This window comes from Spodoptera frugiperda, chromosome 8, assembly GCF_023101765.2.
Source record: "Spodoptera frugiperda isolate SF20-4 chromosome 8, AGI-APGP_CSIRO_Sfru_2.0, whole genome shotgun sequence".
In the NCBI taxonomy this organism is placed as follows: Eukaryota; Metazoa; Arthropoda; class Insecta; order Lepidoptera; family Noctuidae; genus Spodoptera; species Spodoptera frugiperda.
The window spans coordinates 9,856,526-9,871,716 of record NC_064219.1 but is presented as its reverse complement, the minus strand read 5'-3'; the positions used below and the strand labels follow the sequence as shown (position 1 = coordinate 9,871,716).

The window sequence follows — 15,191 nt, the reverse complement described above, 5'->3', positions numbered from 1 at the left end:
ACGGTCAGCGAATATAATACTCAAAGGATCTGTGATTATCTTCCATAGAATACAAATAAATAATTCCAACCTTTTACTTCCAAAACCCTCTATCAACTTACACCACGCGAAACCGCGCACCTTGTTGATACGATGCAAACTTAGGGGTAGCGATGTCGCTAAATTATTGGTACCATGTACTAGGGGAGTGAATCCCCTTCCCCCTCCCCCCACCACAGGAGTGAGGGTGCAAACTTTGGTCGCCTGCTGTCTGTACAACTACGGTGAAGTTTGTTCACAGAATTATTGCTGTACATCGTATGTTGTATGATGACAAACAATTATACATATTGCTTTCTGTTCTGAGGTGAGGTGCTTTGAGGGAGTGGTGTGTTTTTCAGTAATATTACTTTGTGGTACGTGTTTTAATCTTTGGTATCTTTAAATATACCTATGACCTATGTAACACAACGGTAACTGAATGACGGACTGGTTGACACTGACTGACTTAGTGATCTATCAACGCCATAGGGATATATCCCTGCACAGCTCAAACCACTGGACGGATCGGGCTGAAATTACGCATGCACGTCGATGTTATGACGTAGGCATTATTTAACTAGAAGGATTTTTATAAATTCTATTCATAATAAGAAGGAAGCTGTGGGCAAAAGCTAGTTATATACAAATTCTGCACATAACAATGAAACACTCACTAATTATTATTAATTCCATGCATTTCATAAAATAAATACAAAAAATATAGGTAAAAAAATTATCAATGATATTAAGTTCATAATGTTGTTACAAAAAGATTTTCCCGTACCGGGAATCGAACCCGAGCCTCCTGGGTGAAAGCCAGGTATCCTAGCCACTAGACCATACGGGAGATGCTTGGTGATGTCAGATTTAAGCATCATTATTTTGTTTTACTTGTAACTAGTTGCAATAACGGTCAAATCTTTTGTCACTTACTTTTATTTCTTTTATTTTTAATCGTTGTTCAGCACGCTAAGGCTGTTGACTACTTACCTGGACTCGGTTCGTCAAACCGCGCTCTAAAGAATATAATTCCGATCAATCGACCATTGTCGATCAAGTGAAATTTTGTACTCTTGAGTTGCAACATTAGCACCCATTGCATCTGCATTGCATGGATATTGAATGAACTAAATTATATTCAGTTTGACTTTATATTCCGTACCTACTTTGAATGCTACTTTAACACCAATTTTATTTTCTTGTGTTTTTTTTTATAATTTTTGTTAAATGATTGTATTTAATTTGTGTGTATTTGTTAGTGCATTGTGCCCGGTACTGAATAAATTATTTTTCTTTTAAACCACAGTACCTATGTACCTATGTTGCTTTCCTAACGGTTTGAGAGAATTATTTTGAACATAGACATTGGACACGACGGAATTATCTTGGACATGGACATAAGCAAAAACTCACATCAACAATTTTAAGTTTATTCAAAACACACATTTTTGAATCAGAATTATTCCCGTATCGATTAATGAACACCCCTTTTGTAATAGACAATAGGTAGCATTACGTACTCGATGGGGTTGTGTCCCATTGTTTCGACCCCGTCTCTAGGGAACCTAGGTTGTGCGACCCCTTGCGTTAGGGGTCGAAATAAGAGTCAATTTTGTTAGTTAATTGCCGGTTAGATAATTCGTTTTTGATTAGTATCCATGGACTTTGTTGTTAGCTGTCAGATTTAATAATATCTGGATCTATTGGAAAAAAATGTATCTTTTGCATTTTGTCTACAATTTTTTTTTAAATATTTAATTATTTTTTATTTAAAGAGATTCGTCTTGTCTGTGAGCCTTTTTATATTATAATATGTTTTTTTTTTGTATAATATGGGTGACAAACGAGCACACGAAGCGATCACCGTCGCCCATGGACACTCGCTATACCTGATGGCACCCGTAACACCAGAGGAGTCACAGTTGCGTTGCCAGGTATGATGGCAACAACTTAAAAAAAATAAACATTTAACAATTATTAGTAACCAACTACTGTACCAAAAGTATACGTTACCGTCATAGTACCACCTGTGTAAAGAGAATGTTAATAACAAAATAGTTTGTAAAAATAAAACGCTATAAAACCACTTTTATACAATTTTGTTACTTTTCATAAAAACTGATACTTTAATATAACAGCATCATTCATCTCCCGTATGGTCTAGTGGCTAGGATACCTGGCTTTCACCCAGGAGGCTCGGGTTCGATTCCCGGTACGGGAAATTCTTTTTGTATTTTTTTTTTTTTAATATTTGTGTTGTATACCTAATTTGCGATTGAAGACTTAACTTACTTTTTTAATAATTACATAAATGGATCATATTAGTACTTCGTAATAGTAACCAATTTACATAATTATCACAACAACCTACTATCTCCCTTTATTCCTCGAAGGGTTAACTAGAAGCGTATTATATTACAAATACAAAATCCGAAATCAACAACCCTAACTATACCTTCTTTATTCAACTCAGCAATCGAACCTGAAACCTTCCGCTCGACAGGCGACCTACCGACCAACCCCCAAAGCAATACATAATTAGACATTAAAACACAAACTAACAAAGTAAACAAAAACAAGGGGTAGAAAAAGGGGTGTCGTTAAGTCGATGATTGCATCCCCTTACCTATTAATTTATTTAAACTATAACACAGTAAAGCTCTTAACAGGTACACTCAATAATCACCCTTATAGCACCTCGTGTTGTCATGACGATGGCTTAAGATGTCGAAGATTGTATTACGTTGCCATTAAAGGGTGCTTATAGACTTACTAGCTTTGCCTCGTGGTTTCGTTCGCGTTAATATGGATATTGTCAATATTTCTATGAATGAATAGGGACCAGAAATACCAGGCAGGAAATTATTCACAGATGGGGCCCAGTAGGGCTGATGCCTGATTCGGAACTGCGGACTACCTAGCGGGTTTACCGGTGCCACGGCTCGACAAGCAGGAGTAGGAACGGGATGGTTTTCAGTCAGTAAGAGTCTGACACTCCCTCTCGCCTCGCCCAGGGCGGAAGAAGACAATGGGTGATTTTCACTCCTTAAAAAAGGGCATGAAATTATTAGGTCAGACTTTGTTTCTGTCTACTCCCTTAGGACAAAAATAACAAATCACACTTTACATTATAATTATAAATGTGAAAGTTTGTTTGCATGTTTGTCCTTCAACCACGCTGAAACTACTTAACGGATTTTGATGAAATTTGGTATACAGGATGTGAGCTATAAGTTTTTAAACTGGCATGGTGACTAACAATATCATCAGAACTTGAAACTTAATTAATTAATTACTTTAAATGAAATATCCAATTTTTAGAGTAAAAGTGTGGCAAACAAACAAACAGCCTCACTTCTATAGTTATTACACATAGTTAAGCTATAATATATCAAGTACATTATTATGTGTATGTAAAATACATTATGCTTAAATTTTATATGGTAGATAGTGTTTCTGGCTACTGTAAGCTTATTTCGGTGGGGTAACCAGAGTCTTATAAAATAGTGTAAGGCAAATGGAAGTGGTAAACAGAGATTTTACCATTACTGGTTTTATGGGATATGTCTTGTATAGGTACAAACGAGCAGACGGATAATCTGATGGTAAGCAATTAAAGTCGTTCATGGAAAACTTCGACACCAAAGGAGTTATACATACGAGTTTGCTTTACATTAAAAGTAATCAAAACGTGAGTGCGGTCGGAGTTCTGACTGGCCGGCACGAAAGCCTTCTTGTTTCGCATCATCAACAACTTATAAGTGACCACTTATACTGGTTTTTAGTCAGTAAGAGTCTGACAATCCCTCTCGACTCGCCTAAGGTGAGAAAAGTCATTGAATGGTATTTCCACCTTAAAAAATAAGCTCATTCGTGTCCAAGCATTTCTACGTCTTGCTAAAATAGGACCTCTTAGGTAGGTATATTAAAAACTGTAGGTACAAGTAACACAATAAATATTTTGCTTTTTTAGTAATCGACATTATTCAATGTACTACTCATGCAGCAACACAGACGAAAAATTATAAATCCTGAAGCAACTGAAATTGTAAAATCTCTCAACAAAAAATGAACCTTAAAACCAAGCGCAATAACTACTATTATTGCAAACATAAATTATAAAGCCCCTTCACAGAAAAATGTACCTTAAAACCAGACACGATAAGCACTATTATTGCATTACGCCATTCTCCCTCGAAAGTGTCGATATTGAAACGTTTCTGCGTAAGTAAGAAACGAACATCGTCGAGATTTGCATGTTTATTGCATCCGTCGTTAGCTTTACAGGTGACAAACTGACTTTAGAGGACAGGCAATAGGACAGAAGGACCATGAGAATAATTTTGGATGTTATGTTTTTTTTATGGTATAATCCGGTAAACGAGCAGACGGATCACCTGATGGTAAGGAATCGTTGCCGCCCATGGCCTTTTGGGGCCATGGGCGGTGACGTCTGCTCGTTTACCGGGTTTGTTAGGGAATCGGGGATTAGGAAGATTGGGAAAGAGGGTAATTGGGCCTCCGGTAACCTCACTCACACAACGGAACATAACGCAAGTATTGTTTCACGTCAGTTTTCTGTGAATCACTTCCACACTTAATTACTTACATACTCAGTCAAATACAAATTCGATCGAGATAAAAGACAGCATAATTTTTAATAACGACCAAGACCGTAGCATCGCCCCGATGGAGCTGGCCCATTCGTGCTGATTGCAGTGAATTTTTGAGGCACTAATTTTTTTCACTCTTAGCTCGTTTATATTTGGTTATGATTACCAACAAGTTGAAAGAAGATTATTGTTTGTTTTTTTACAAGAAAACATCTTTTGATGTTTTTTTAACTTCCACCCTAAAAGTGAACCTTCTGCACCCCTAAATAAGCGTTAAACGAAAGAATAATGCAATTTCTCTTTACTTCAGCTATTAGCTGCTCAATTTTGGGCAAAGTTCTTTGATATCTGAACCAAAATTACGTTAACCCAAATAGATTGGAGGGATCAGGACCCTATCAGGACCCTATTAAAGCGTATTTTGGAGTGGTTTACAATTATAGAGTTTGTTTGTATCACGCTTTGTTACTTGGGATAGTTGTGATAGGGTTGGAATGACTGCGATGGGGTGTGGGAGTCCTTGCCACTATGGAGGTTGAAGTCGTGTTGGTAGTGACAAAATTCGATGGATTTATTAGTGTGAAGGCTTTCTAGCTTCATTTGCTATTGGGGTATAGAAAAAACTGCCCTAGCGACTGTGTTGATTATAACCGACTTCTCAATATGGAGGAGGTTCTCAATTTTTTTCACGGAATAGGTGGCAAACGAGCAGACGAGTCACCTGATGATAAGCAATCAGCGCCGCCCATGGACACCCGCAACACCAGAGGAGTCACAGGTGCGTTGCCGGCCTTTAAATACATAAGGTACTTCCAATACTGAAAAATATGACTAAAAATAAAACTGAACACTTTATCTAACATTTTGGTGAAGGACATTTAATATTACTAGTGGTCGCCTAGTGGTCGAAATTCGACCATATACGATTTAATTTACAATACCACTTAACATACGTTCAAGGATAATTTGTATTTAACGAATTGCTATTAGTTTTGTAAAATTCAAATTAATATATTCCGGCGCATCATGAATAACCAAACCTCCTTCAATTAGAAACCTCTTTTCATATGAGACGTGAGAATACCATCGCAATGTCTATCGATTTTGACGTTTTGTCAAATACGATCAGATACTATGCATGTGTGTGTAATGTTTTATTTATTGATTTAATGTACTTTATAAGCATTATTTTTGAAAAATATTAACGTTCCGCAATTCTCCTACACATAAACTATAAGTGTACCAAATTTTATGCTCCAACGTCCGCGCAATTTTCGTACAAACTGTTACAAAGTTTTTGCTTCACGTATTAATATATAGATTTAATTACAATGTCACTAATTAAGCAATAAGACAGTTTATTAACAAAAAAATTATAATTATACCCTCTCCAATTTTCTATCTAATGTCAAGCGGAATAGAGTTTAAATTCTAATTCTGAGTGTGACATCAGAATGCCAGTATTTTTCCTTCTAATTCTCTGAACCATTATGTTCGCAGCAGACATTTGAGCTAAGTGTCCACAATTTATGATAATGTCTTTACCGAGATTCTCTAATAAGATTGGCTATTTGATTGTCTGTCTATCCTTGCAAAGAATTTAAATAAAGAGGGACGATAATATCTGTCGGTACTTCATATGACTCGTTGAGTCTTGACTTTTGTCAAAATATCTGCCAGGCACAAAAACGGTTATAATAAATTATTAATAAGTATTATTTTAATTACATTTAAAAATTACTATGAAAATATACTTACCTAAATATTTACCAATAGTTAATATTCATTAAAACTAAACTAAACAACATTTTAAAAATATGTTTTAGTACCTACAATTTAGATTGTTTTCATACTTAATTTGAACAAAGTTAGACATACCTAAAATATTATATATTTAATGTATATCTACACAACGTCTGTAAACCTTGCTAGTATGATTATAGCAGAAAAATATACAGGTTATACCTATATCATAAATATTTAATGTACCTTAAGCATCGTCAGTAATCACGACTAGTATACCATAATTATCTGTCCCAATTCTCGGAGAGGTAGCTGTAAATTGGGTGCTCCTTATCAACTGGTCCAACCAATTATATGCAGCTAGATGGAGCCAGCGTCGCCTAAAATTTATATTTTACGGGAGTTGGTTCTATCTAACTAAAATGATGATTTTAGAAGAGGATAGTGCGATATGAGTGAAAGTTTTCTTATTAAGATATAGTCTACATATTAAATAATATTACATAGATATACATCATGTATGTAACGTCTCATATTTTTAGTAATACTTGAAGAAGGAGGCAGAGCTCATTTGTATTATTATACAGAATGCAACATCCATTTTTTAACCGACTTCAAAAAGTAGGAGGTTCTGTGTAAGGAGTACTTGACTATTAAACTATCAGTGGGTAGACATAGGCAGTAGAATATATTATAATTATTTTTTGGTTTTAATGCTAAGCTATGTGTGCCAATGAATATGATTGGTGGATGCCAAACTCATGTATAGCAACATACCTTCCATAAGGCTCTCACATCTTACATTTCTATTTTTATGGAATAGGAAGCAAACGAGCCGACATATTACCTGATGGTAAGCGATCAGCGCCGTCCATAGGGTGTCCATGGGCGGCGCTGATCGCTCGCAACACCAGAGAAGTCACAGGTGCGTTGCCAGCCTTTTACAAAACTTAAATATTCTAAAACTCATTCATTATCTTAAGTAACAATGGCTACATCTTTCATAACATATCATACCTACATACATACACATGCATAAGAATGTTCACAACATTGTCTGTGCGCCGCAATATATCATATCACCCGGCTTCTATCATGCAAATATAACTCGCACTCACAAAACTTAACAAAGTGTAATAATGTCTAGTAAATTAACAGCACAATAAGAAAGTTCGCTAGTTTCCCAGTACAGTCGATGACTTTAATAAGTTGTCGTGTCAAGGAATTTTGTTGGTGTACTTTGTATTAAATTCTGAGAAAAGGAACGCTATATTATCTATTATGTAATATTACTTATACAATAAAGACTATACATTTGTGTTTTTTAACCGACTTCCCAAAAAAAGGAGGGTTTCTATTCGGCCGGTATGATTTCTTTTTTATGTATGTACACCGATTACGTTGATGTTTATGGACTGATTTGCGTGATTCTATTTTTGTTTAACGCGGATTAGCTGAAATTTGGTCCCATAATTTGTTTTCTAAGTTTGTATAAATGCTTGTTATGTTTTCACTTAAAAACTCTTCTTTACTCGTACCATCAGCCAAAGATGTCCACCGCTATTTGTACTAGTTACGTCACCAAAAATTTCGAAAACCTTAGCTATTGCTACTTGGCTATCGAACATTCAATTGTATGTCGCAATAAAAAGCAAAATAGTTTATCTACGCATATGAAATAGATCTGTCGAGATAAACATTGCGCAATATTAAATCATGACGTCATCATCGTTAAAAACATACTCAAGAAACAAACACCGATAAAGTATTGCTACCTTTCACTTTATTCCGAAAGGTATTTAATATGAATTTTCTATAAGATTATTTATTATTATATTTATAAGAAAAAAAAAATAATTACACAAAATAAAATTAAAATTGATTAAAAAATTTCAGAATTTTAACATCAAATATAAATAAAAAATATATAAAAGTAACAAAAAGACTTTCCCGTACCGGGAATCGAACCCGAGCCTCCTGGGTGAAAGCCAGGTATCCTAGCCACTAGACCATACGGGAGATGAATGAATGGTCGAAATAGTAGTTCCAGTGAAAAGTAAAGATATAAAAGCATGACTAACTACAGATGTTTCAATGTGTTAGTCATGAAAAGAAATGAGCACAAGTTTTTATTTGATTACACAATACTTGGAATTCTTTTATTATCGTTCGTGTTGTTGGAATCGGCAAATGCTTTATTTATTTACGAGGTATTGTTAGAAACATTGAATGTATTTATCAAGTTGTAACACAGTTTTATTTATTATCAAAGAATCATTAAAAACAATATGTTGTACAAATATGTATTTCTGTAATTTTAAAATAAAATACGGAAAATCTTCAAATTAATCGATTGACAAGAAATAATGCAAAAAATTGGCAATGATATTTATTGCGTATTTAGTAATATCTTTTATTTATTTATTTTATATTAGGAGAACCAACAGCTAATAGAAAGTCAAAACAACACACACAGCTAAGTAAATGAAGCCAATTATACTCATATCTTTGTTTTTTGAATTCCAACAAAATTAAATGGTTACATAGGTACCTAACTTCAGTACCACTTTTTATGCGCTTTTCTATATAGTTTTTAGTTTTTTAAAATAGTAAATACTAAACTAATAATCGTACTACTTTTCAAACAATATTTCCAGCATTAAACAATTTCATGTTGTGCATCTAATTTTGCAGCTAACTGTACTTACACTATAGAAGTATCTGTTGTCTTTGGAAGCAAGGGACTTCCGTACCCATGGCGACGGAGGTTTTAGTTTAAACAAGTTATTTATGGTAGGATGTACAACTTCATAATTATTGTTATTCATTTGCAAATGGATGTTACATGTTGTTATTATGGTAAGATGGTGTTACATCCGGCTAAATTGAAGTAATATTATAAATGTGAAAGTTTGTTTGTTTTTTTTTTTTTTGGAACAAGCCGGCAATCGAGCAGACGTATTACCCGATGGTAAGCAATCGCCGCCGCCCATGGATACTTGAAACACCAAAGGCGTTACAAGTGCGTTGCCGGCTTTTTGGGAGTTAGGAATTGTTGTTCGGGAATCGGGGATTGGGAAGATTGGGAAGGGGGAATTGGGCCTCCGGTAACCTCACTCACACAACGAAACACAATGCAAGCGTTGTTTCACGTCGGTTTTCTGTGAGGCCGTGGTATCACTCCGGTCGAGCCGGCCCATTCGTGCCGAAGCATGGCTCTCCCACACTTGAATGTTTGTCCGTCAAACACGCTGAAACTACTGAATGCGTTTTGATGAAGTTTGTTATACAGACAAGGTATGAGCTTGGTATGAACTTGTGTGATTGAATACTTTTTGTGCAACGGGAAAGAGGGCGAAGCTGCTGACAGAAGCTAGTCATAAATATAATAAAGATCACTATTTTTAATATTTCTATGGATTTAATGATAAATTGCAACTGCGTGTTTTCAAGTGTTTTTTGTAGTGGAGTTTTGTTTAGGTTGCAAAAGTTGGTACCTACGCATGTTTTTTTTTTTTATTTTGTATCGTATTAATTTTATTTTATCGAAGTAAAATTAAGACATTGAGAAATTGTTAGCGTATTTAAATGCATAGGAGGCAAAGATTGCATATTTTTTTTCTTACTATGTTACATTTTATTTTTCTTATTATGACTATGTTTTACCTCCATAATGTAACCTGCAATTTATTCAAATAAACATTTTATTCTTACAAAAATACATGTAATACCTATAACATTTTTCTTTAATGTATTATGTATAATATTACATGTATTTTTTGAAAAATATTTTCAACAAGGCGCTTCACTACTGGTACAACTTTTCTCACGACTCGATCGACCTACTTCCAGGTTTTGTACCAACTTTACGATGTAAAACAAATATCTATAAAACAGTATTATTTTGTATAAAACTCCAAGTTTCCCGGATAACACACAGGTAGTGACCGCGTCTCGCGATTTGTTGCTCTATGTAATTCAAACGTGATGCCATGTCTTAGGATGTAGTACGAGAGCCAACGATCAAAGCTTAACAGAATTCAAATAAATATTAGTAGAATAGTTCCTACTACTGACTTTATTTTAAGGATTGAAAATCATCCAATGTCTTTTCCCGTTAGAGTGATGCTTGGGGAGTGTCAGACTCTTGTTGACTAAAAACCACCAGGTTTCTACTCCTGCTCTTTGAGCCGGGGCTCCGGCAACCCGTTGCGTCTCCCGCGGTTTTGTATCGGGCATCAGCCCTAATGGATCCTATCTGTTGTGGTTTGTTGGTTCTTTTTGGTGTAAAAGTTATATATGGGCTATAAAAATAAAAATTATGGAGAAAGAAATGGTAAACAAGATATTCACACTATAAAAAACCGTGTGATCAGATGTGTCTGACAGGGTCCACAATAATCTGTATACTAACCTACGTTACCAACTAATTTAAACATTATGTAATGCAATATATGATTAAAATTTGAATTTGTAGTATTCACAATCAACTTTCAGTTCATACGTCTCAGTTTTATCTCAAAAACAATACGGTACACAAAACAAAACAGCATCTAGCTCCTGTACTAAACAGAGTATTTATTCTTAACATGCCTGCGGTAGTTTGCACCTGTGTCTGTCTGTACAACAAACACAATAAGTATTCACCTAGTGTGTACCTACATCCTAGGGAAATAAATGCAAAACGTTCTGCTACTGGGTACCTACTCGGGAAATGGGGATGTGGATCGATGTGAACGTAGATTAAGGTCCTGGTACTAAGTAATTTCTTTCGATTTGTCTTATTGATTTAGTCTTGTTGGTTGTCTAAATATTAACTAAAGGTAAATATCCCGTCCTAAGTTTTAATGTTAGTGTTAGTGACCATGTCAGTTTAAAAAAATATAACTAAATATTGTAAGCTATCCAATGGATCTGAGGTTTGAAATATGGTTAAGTATTTATTCGAGTCTTTCGGTTTTTAGTTTATTCGAGACCCATTGCTGAAAAGCTTCTTGAGGGGGGAAAAATCATTCAATGACTTCTCCCGCCTTGGGCGAGGCTAGAAGAAATGTCAGACTCTTACTGACTAAAAACCACCCGTTCCTACTCCTGCTTTTTGAGCCGGAGCCCCGGTAACCCGCTAGGCAGTCCGCAGCTCCAATGCTGAAAGACTTGCGACCACATGACCTGTCTTATTAACGAGATAATTTTAATAAACTGTCGATATTTAACTTAAAAAGTTAATAAAATTGCTCCACACTACGAATAAACCAAAAACATCGTGGTACCTAACACATATTATACTTTTTAAACCACCGTTATTTTTTTATCAGAAACATAAATATTTTATGAAGTTCTATAATACAAAATAGTTTCGATGTCCCCGCTCCGTTTCGCTCCCGACTCCCGTCGCTCCCGGGGGCAACAAGTTAAACTAACAGTTTACAACAGTTACAGAGGTCGACTTTTGTTACCTTGTTGGAAGTTATTGGCTTATGCCCAGGCCAATATTGGGGCCAAGATTGGTAGCAATATTATGTATAAACTTGACTGCACGTTTGGAGTGGCTATACGACCAGGTGAGGGCCTAGGTCGAGTGTGTTTTACCTTTACGTTAATCCTTCATCGATTAACGTTATGTCAATAAATATGAGGGTGTTTTTCCACCAGAGACGTGATATGATGAATATATGATACGTTGCTGTAGATGCGTTTGGTTTTCACTAAACATATTCATTGGTATACATAGCTTAGCACTGGTGGAAACGGACTCAGCTTTTTTTTTTCAGGGGGGAAAATCATCCAATGTCTAAGCTATGTTTTTATATGGAAAGATGCGTGCTACTATCGATACATCGCATACTCGAGCTGCGCGTCTTCCTCGCACAGCTAAATAGCTTAGTATCAATGAAAACCATCACATAGTTTCACAGCTTAGCTATTACATCTTCGTAGCATAGCTACATAGCACATCTCTGGCCGAAAAGCATCCTAAAACTCAAACCTAACAATGTATGACTTAAACAACAAAAACAGCACGCTACACTTTATAACCGCAGTTAAGTTTAAGTGTGAAGTTTAATTTAAGTCAGTCACACAATTAACAATGGCCGTAAGTGTCGTATTGTTAGTTTTGTTGCAGTAACAAGTGCTCGTCGTAAACTGACGTTATGGGACTCGGGGGATGGTGGCTACTGGTTCAACTGTGCTACGGTAACGTGGATTATGCAAGGAGTATTGTGTCATGAGTCTTTTTGAAAGGATGTATAGGGTGACTGGTAATTAACACGTGATTAAACTCATGATTACTAACAATTTTTCTTGAAATTTCGCTTGAAAAAAAAAGCGCGCGCGAAATTATTGTTGTTTTGTTATTGTGATAAAAACAAAACTAATGCGTATAAAAAAAGTGTCTTAGGAAAAGTTGTTTATAATCATAAGTACAATCACGTGTTTAAATATCCTTGATTTATTACCAGTCACCCAATATAAGTGGGAAATATCATCCAATGACTCTTACTGTCTAAAAATCACCCTGTTCCTAGTCCTGCCTTCAACCGGAGCCCACGGTTCATACAGAGGGCCCATAAGTTTATGACGGTCGGCGCTCTGATTAGCTGCTCCAAGTTAATCAACCAATCAGAGGTGTAAACGCGGATACGTTTACAGTACTGACCCAGATGCATTTTTTGTACACTTAACAATATAAGTAAGGAGTTAGTTTAGGTAACTATTACCAAAAAACGGGCGTTAGTCTACTGCCTGAAGCCATTACACTGTCTAGTGTTGAAAAAACTGTTAGTACCTATCTAAAGTAAAAGTTCGGGTAATTACACGTACAAGTAAAAGTTATATCGTTTACGTATTTCTACTTAGTAGCACGTTTACCATGAACACAATGTAGACAGGTAATGTAAGAACAAACAACGCAAGTTCGTGTCTTGCAAACTTTGCTAATAGTCCAACTTGATGCTTTTTTTGTTGCCATAACAATGATAGATGTGGTACAATCTAATCTACTTAGTAGAGTAATAAGAAAATCTAGATAAATTATTATGTTATCGGCTTACTCATGTAACTGTTTGACGAGGAACTCGACTAGATTCAAGCCATGCTAGATTTTTGGACTTGTATTAGCATGACCTACACTGAAAAAGTGTGTTTAGGTGACAATCCATCAATATACCAGACAAAAATGTACACAGAATATAATGCACATCTGCCTACCCTACTGGTATAAAAGGCGTAATGAAAGACTGTGATCTAAATTACATACATACATACATAACCTGTAGATGGCCACTGCTGACCAAAGGCCTCTTCTCTCACAAAGAAGGTTTGAGCATTAATCACCATGCTTGCTGAATGCAGGTTGGCGATTTGAAACTTATAATCAGAAATGATAAGCCCAGATTTCCTCATGATGTTTACCTTCACCGATAGTCAGTGGTGTCTAAATAATCGTAGATATACATATAAATCCGAAAAAGTCACATTGGTACTTTGCCGTTGGTAGGTTTCGAACTCTCATCCTCATGTATGAGAACCGGGCGTCTTAACCTCCGGGCCTTTAATAAATTTTGACAATCAGCAAAATGATTTCCATTTAAAAATACTTAAAAACTGTTACATCTTAACAATTGTTTAACAAAATCGTTACAAAGACACTATTAATGAGAGTGCCTGAATAAAGTGTAACGGCAATACGCGCCGGCACAAAGTGCCCACTGCATTATGTAAGGCGCATCAATCGCTAGTTAGGCGGCTATTCTGATACTTTCCGTCTTCTCTATTGCAGTGATTCTGTTCAACGGTGTGTGGTTATGAAATGTCTGGACTTGGGTAAAATACATATATCATTGTTCTGATTTTGACTGTATGCTTGGTAATATTGGCTGATAGGACAAAATGGTTTACAATGAGTTGTTTCCCTGTCTTTCTGTATGTAACACATGTTTATGCAAATAAATGATCTTTATTTTTGTCTTTGTCGTAAGCTCCATTCCCATATCGAGTCACTATTTACTTGACTACATCATTATACTAACATGATGTTTATCGGTCAATATTTTCCCACTCCGTTTCATAGAATTTTCAGATTTTATTTTTATTTTCACAAATACTTTGATAAACAATATAATATTATGGTGTCAATTCCTATATTCGTTTGTGAAGACATTTTAAACTCTTCGTTAGGTTACGTAGATATAATAAAAGCCAAAAAATGTCCCAACTTCAAAGTTTACCAACTCACTCAACACAGCTAGAGTGTGCAAAAAACGGTGTTAGCATATCCCCAACGATTTTCCATTGTAGGGGTACTTGAAGCCCCATCTGTCCCCTAATCTGCTATTCTTTGACAACCCTACCGAGGCGGGAATGTTATTGGCGTATTTTGTGCAACCCTTACTTCCTAAAGTGTCGTTAAAGTTGGTTTTAAGTTGCTCGAAATGTTTTAACGTGGAGTAGGGTTATTTGGCTTTTGGTGATGTTTTCGCGTTGAAAATAGGTACGTAAATATACGGGGTTAAGGCCTAATTTGTACTTAGTTTGTTTGGATACTATAGTTTTCTTTAAAGTTATTATGATTTACTGATAGACTACTAGACTGCCTCGTTGGTCAAGTGGTCACAAATGCGACTGCCGGACAAGGGGTCAAAGTACTACTGGCCTCTTTTGGTTTTTCAAAAAATTTTCAGTATTAGCATGGAGTCTGGAATTCTGCCCAGTATATGGCATTAGGCTCACCCCCTATTAGATGGGACTTATTACACAAATGGTGAAAAGTAGGTGTATATTGTGTAGTGGCATTACGTGCCGTGATGTGCGCTT

The 15,191-nt window shown here is 35.7% G+C and overlaps 3 non-coding genes across 3 annotated transcripts; 1 reads left to right on the top strand and 2 right to left on the bottom strand.

The window, feature by feature from the left end:
* Window positions 1–796: 796 nt before the first annotated feature.
* On the bottom strand, window positions 797–868 carry Trnae-uuc (transfer RNA glutamic acid (anticodon UUC)). The gene has a single exon. It is a non-coding gene; the product is annotated as a tRNA-Glu (tRNA).
* Window positions 869–2,170: 1,302 nt separating this feature from the next.
* Trnae-uuc (transfer RNA glutamic acid (anticodon UUC)) lies at window positions 2,171–2,242 on the top strand. Its single transcript has one exon. It is a non-coding gene; the product is annotated as a tRNA-Glu (tRNA).
* A 6,082-nt stretch (window positions 2,243–8,324) lies between these two features.
* On the bottom strand, window positions 8,325–8,396 carry Trnae-uuc (transfer RNA glutamic acid (anticodon UUC)). The gene has a single exon. It is a non-coding gene; the product is annotated as a tRNA-Glu (tRNA).
* Window positions 8,397–15,191: the final 6,795 nt, after the last annotated feature.